The sequence below is a fragment of the Ciconia boyciana genome, chromosome 2, assembly GCF_034638445.1.
Source record: "Ciconia boyciana chromosome 2, ASM3463844v1, whole genome shotgun sequence".
NCBI lineage: Eukaryota > Metazoa > Chordata > Aves > Ciconiiformes > Ciconiidae > Ciconia > Ciconia boyciana.
In genome coordinates this window covers 48,790,563-48,796,562 of record NC_132935.1, presented here as the reverse complement: position 1 = coordinate 48,796,562, position 6,000 = coordinate 48,790,563, and positions in this window count along the sequence as shown.

Sequence of the window (6,000 nt, the reverse complement as noted above, 5' to 3'; positions counted from 1 at the left end):
TTCAGACTGAAATCCAAAAAAACTGTCTCAGAGCTGAAGATCCGAATGGACTCAGATGGGAAGGAAGGAAAGGGAGTGACCTCCTATCCTCATCCAGGGTTCTGTGCCAAAACAAAAGAGCTGCAAGGGCAGCAAACACCTCCTGCAGCTTGCTGCTAAGGATGGAGAGAAATCAAAACTGATTCTCTTCTTCGAGTCTGATGAGACCCATAACATACATGGGAAAAATCTGTTCTGGGGTAGGAACTGCAAAGTAAATGTTTGCCTTGCATTTGATCAGCTGAATTAGCACATCCCAGCAAGAGGAGTTCCATTTTTGGACCCACTACTCTAGTCACTAGCTACCCTGGTGTGGCCACTGAGCTAAAACCAATCTTAGCAAACATAGTGTCCTGTTTGAAAATAGCAGTTATCTCCAAAGAGAAATTACATGCAAAGCTAAGGCAGAGTGGGGTGACAGGAGAATTACACAAGCTCTTCAGAAAAAAGGACAGTGCGTATTCATGCCTCCTAAAATTTGAAACCAAAAAAACCCCCAATGTCTCCTTTGCAAGGGGGTCTGTAAAGCAGGATGTCCATCAAACACAAGGCCTTGAGTAGGCACGTGGGCAGCACATGTTTAATGTCAGCTACAGTTTAAAACACAGAGACTGCCCCAGAAAATATCATTTCAGCCTTGTTTTTTCTTGAGTTACTGCTTCCCTGGGAGACTCAAGCATAAAAGACATTGAAAATACCAGTCCCCTGGAAAGCAGGTATATTGAACTGCCCACAGCATTGCTTTTCTATACATTGCTACTTTCTGTTTGTGTGTTTTATTTGCATGACAGTCTGTGCCCATCACCTCCTGAAAGTGTATCCTTTTGTTTACCTCACTCCCTCCACACATCCTTCCTTTCTGTTGTTTTTGCAGCTCTTGTTTCTCACCATCCCTCCATGCCAATCCTACCTTTTGCTTCCATTTTAGCCAGGTAATTCTTCTCCTCCCCTTCCCTGCTCTTATTAAATGCTTGGCTTGTGTTCCTTCCTCCCCCTCAGTCCCAGGGGCGGGTCCCTGTGCAGCTCTGCCCTTCTTTCTGTCTCCTCTTCCTCGCATGGTGCTCCTCAGTGCAGCTTTTCTACTTCAAATAATCTAAACTGCTTTCCTACATGAGGAGGCCTTTGCTCCTCACACTTCTGTGAATGCACGTGCCATGTACAACCATCCCCTGCTCCCAGGTGACAAATTACATCTCCTTCCCAGACTCCCTTTCTGTCTGCATCCCCAACACCGGCCAGCTGTGCTGTTTCCTGATTTTTCCATGCCCTTTTCACTGGTTCCCTCTCAAACCCCACTCTAAGCAATTTCTGCCAGAGTTCACCCATAACATTTAATAATTACCTTGCACACTCAGATTTGTTTCTTCCTCCACTTTCTGAAGCTGCTTGACCACTTTTGCTTGAGAGTGGAACCGCGTTGACTGGGAAAAGAGAAAAAGAAACGGGGAATTTCTCGATGAAGGAAGCAAATGGGCGACCTCTGAAAGATCTGAACTCTCTAAACCATTTTATACACTCTTTCCTGCTTTCTCCCAACATAAGCCATTCAGAAGGACTAAGGTAGGACTTTAGTTTCTGAGACCCCCCTAAGAGCAGAGACCCTCGGGGTACCCTGCACCCTGGGATGCAGAGGCTGAGTGTGGAAAGGAAGGGCCAGTTGTTCAGGATCCTGACCAGCCCTTGAGGATAACAGATCTATGGAGGGTGAGGGTGAGGTAGGAGCACAGCAGCTAAAAATCAGTTCTCAAATAAGTAACTGAAATGTATAATTACACAAGAGCACTGAATAGAGGTTTCTGTTAATCTATGATCCGATAATCTTCTTCCGTTGCCACTTAGCAACAGAATTACAAACTGAGGACAGAAAGCCATAGTGACTTAAAATTCCTCTCTTTGCTGAGCAGAGAGGAGAAAAGGTCCCCCTCTGGGCAGGCACAACAGGTTTTCCAGGTACTGGCTATATCATGCCTTTCAGCACTATTATGCAGAATTTCAACTTGTCCAAAGTCCAGCTCAGCTGGGCGAATAAAATTGTTTATAAGAATTAGCAAACTTTACTCACAGAAACACAAGTTTAATCCAAACAAATAGATCCACGGACTGTGTTAAGATTGTACATTGTAAGCAGGAGGAATGTGGAAGAAGGGACCGGTGGGCCAAAACTGCTGCACTGGAAATTACTCTTAACTGGTGGTTAAAAACAACAGTCATCACACCTTTTGGGGGATCCACAACATCACAGAGATGCTCAGAGAGTGGTGCAGGAGGGTGTTATCCCACTGCAGCGATCCCTACCCAGAGCCGCTGGCCTTCATCGTCCTATCTTTGAGAGACACTCTGCACCCAACAGAGTGCCAGCCTACCTCAGCCCTCTCCTCAGTTCAGCTGTTTTCATGAACATCACAAAACGTGTTAGATTTAGGTGCCTGCCACCGTGCCCTTTACATCTCAGCTTCTTTTTTCCATCTCCTTCTTACCTTTTTTTCCTTCTTCTTCTTACCTTTTTTTCTTCTCCTGTGCTTTTTCACTAAAGAGTCTGGAGCAGCCAGACAAGCCATCATCTTTTGCAATGTTGCTATGAAGCTGGGGGCAGAGAGGCAGTTAAAAGGCATGCTATAAGCTGCTTGACAGCCAGGCTCAGCCGCATCTTGGAGCGGCTGGTAAGACTGCACGCCCCGCTTGTCATTCAGCAGATTCTCCCCCATAGTCCAGCTCAGATGCCTTTTTCTTTGCGTGTGTCACGATCCTCAGAGACAAGACTCCAGCGACGACATCTTCCTCCCACCCTGAGCAATTTGTTCCCCATATTGAGGAAGGGATGGGCTCCCATCCCAGCAATGCTGCCCAGCAGCAGAGGAGAGAGAGGAGGTATTCCACCCAAAGGGTAACAGACCCAAGGGTGCTGTTAAAAGGAAAGTTTAATTTAATATTTACATTTTAAAAGGATTAACTTTGCTTTGCCAGGTTTGTTTATCTTCAGCCAAGGACATAGCCTTTTTTTGTTTTTTACAGTGATGTTTTGCTCTGAAACTGAGTAGCCAAGACCTGCCTATGCCAGACCCATAAACCCTGTTTAACAGAGTCACTTTGTACCGTGACACAACTCTGCTCCAGGTTGCTGGAGCCATTTATTCCCAGGCCAAACCAACCACGATGGCATGGGTCTGGCCAAAGGGGCTGCAGAGCTCCACGACCACTGGGTGCCCTGCCACAGGGCAGGGTCCCCTCAGGAAGGAGCTGACAGGCAGGCGAATGGGAAGGGCAGAACAGGGCACTCTGCCAGCCCTCCTCTACTTTTTTGGGTGGTTGGGTGAAGGGAACAGCTGGAGGAGTTCTGGCTTTCAAAAGAGCCCAGGGGGTGGTTTCTCAAAGCAATTACACCTGTGTTGGTAGATGTTACTAGAGTACTTATGGACCTCTGCAGGAAATAAACCCACCATCCACAAGCCAGTTGCGCATATGCAGCATGCAGTTGTGCATGCCGCTTCAGGCAGCAGGGGGGAAAAGTCCCATGAGCCACGTATAGCTCAGTGCTTTCATGCACTGAGTTTTTCCCAACTTCTGCATGCCAACACAACAAATTGCTCAACGCGAAGGAGTGTGACTAGCAATTACACACTTTTCCTGCTATTTACAGCCTTCCTCACATAATGGTACAAAGAAGAAGCAAAATTAGTACATGTTCCTCTTTTTATGTGACTTTTTGTACTTTGCAGAGGAACTTCAATAGACTCATCAAGCTGATACTAATAAAAGATCTGCAATTCTGTCTATAGTCAAATATTCCCCAGATAATAGCCGTGGGCTGGAGTTGTTTGCTAGTTTTGCCCATCTCGGGCTATGCTTCTTTCATCATTTTTCAAAGACTAAAGCACCTACTTGCCAAGTGTCATCTTTAAAGAAAAAGCTAAAATTTACTTTTTCCCTGTCACCAGGAGCCCAATAGCTAACGATGTCAAGCTCATGGGAAATCATCAGTACAAAGTAGTAGCTGACAGTGTAGAGAAGTCAAATACTGAGGACAGAGGGAATCTTTTAAATTGTGTGAAGGAAAGCAGAATAAAGAAAATCATCCAGAGTGCATAAGTCTTTTGTCCTCTGTTGGGGGAGAATGCTAATTAGCAAGGGTGGATAAAGATTTCAATCTGACATTTCAAAGCATTTTGAGGGATCCAAGTGATCCTAAGGACTTGCCTATTTGGCCACACTTGTGAGTTAGGTAAGGCAGTATGTGAACATAAAGTGTGGTAACTATTCTGCCAGGTGTGGACAAGCTGCTGGCCTCAGTGCCTTCTCTGGCCTACAAGAAAGGGGATTAAAATGCCTTTGAAACACACTTAGAGGGGCAAATCACAGAGATGAAGGGGATTAAACGAATTTAGTTTACCAGTACATATTTCCCTAAGCTGGTTTCCAGTGGCTCCAATATTATGGGCTGTGATGCAGTTTCAGGAAGACAGGGGATGCCGTGCACTGCGTCGTGTAGTAGCGAAGGGACCATAGTGCTGCCCTACAAACAGGGAGGGCACTACCTGGCAGATGCCTTTGGGCAGGAGGCCTCGTGCAGCCCCCAGATCAGCTCTGCACAAACACTGGGGTGATGAGGATCAGGAGTGGTCCATGAGCTCTGGTCTGGGAACTGCTGTTAGAAGGACCAGTACAACAATCACAGTTCATACTATAAGGACTCCAGATTTTCTTGGATTACTTTAGTCAAGCAACACTGAATTCCTCAGAGATTTGAAAAACCCAAACTCAACCTCTGGAGGAAAAAATGTCCCAAAAGGTAAAACACAACCTAGGCATGTTTTACTGGTACATTCTACAGCATAATCTGCATTATAGAATTTATAGATTTTAGACCCAAGCAAGGAGAAGGGTTTAGACTAATTGCCTGAATATGAAAGACCTGTGGGCTTGTACTGAAATTAAGTCATTGGTATATAGCATTCAGTGGACAAACATCCAGCATCAAGGGATCCTTTGGACAGCTCTGCTACTAGCTTGAATTGCTGCGAGCAAGGAAAATGAGCCTTCATAGAAAGCTGCTTGAGACCTCCACATCCCATGACAGTGAGCAGTGGGAATAATTCCCCAATAGCTCCATGCTCATCCAGCACTGTGGATCACGCCGCTTGCATGGTGGTTTTTTACACAATATTTTAAATCACTATGTGGACTCCAGGGTTGTAAAACAAGCTGTTGGAGTCAGGAACTCAAACTTCCTACCTTTCTGACTTGAGTACAGGTATACATCTTTTTTTCCTAACTACAGCAGAGATCTGACTGGCTGCTGTAAGCCAGCTACTGTTTCACCCCCTGGACACTACATACCGCATGACACATAGAGGGTCTGCTGGATAAGGTGGTTGTTGTTCTGCTTGAGTTTGTCCTAAACACACAGCAGGCCTCTGTTTCATTATTGTTATTGATAAAGCATCCCTGGATGCAGAACAAATCCTGAACAGTCCTGTGACTGAACAGTTTCTCAGCAATGGTATGTGGTGGGCCATATACTCTGCAGACCAAGAAAGAAAGCTATATGCTCCCCAGGAAGACCATATACAGACACAGGGCAGGGATAAAATGCATACTCCAACTGCAAAAAGCAGATTTTATAATAGCTGTGGTTGTAGATCTAGAACAGTGGCACAACAGCCATACATACAGCTAAGTTGTAGCCTCAGCTGATATATATTTTATTTTTGTGCTACAAGAGGTATTCTGAACCTAGTTCAGAGACAGTGAGCAAAGAAACTGCTATTTTTACCCTCAGCAAGTGTTGCACTGAACTATTCACAAGATTACACTTTATAAACCTGAGCATATACCTGTTACATGATTAGAATTCAGTCTCCCAGCTTGGCTGGCAATAGGTAAAGGGGGTTATAACCACGGAGGCTTAATCAGGGAAAAGTATATACATGTTGCCTTTGTTCATCCATTTAAAGCAGCAATCTG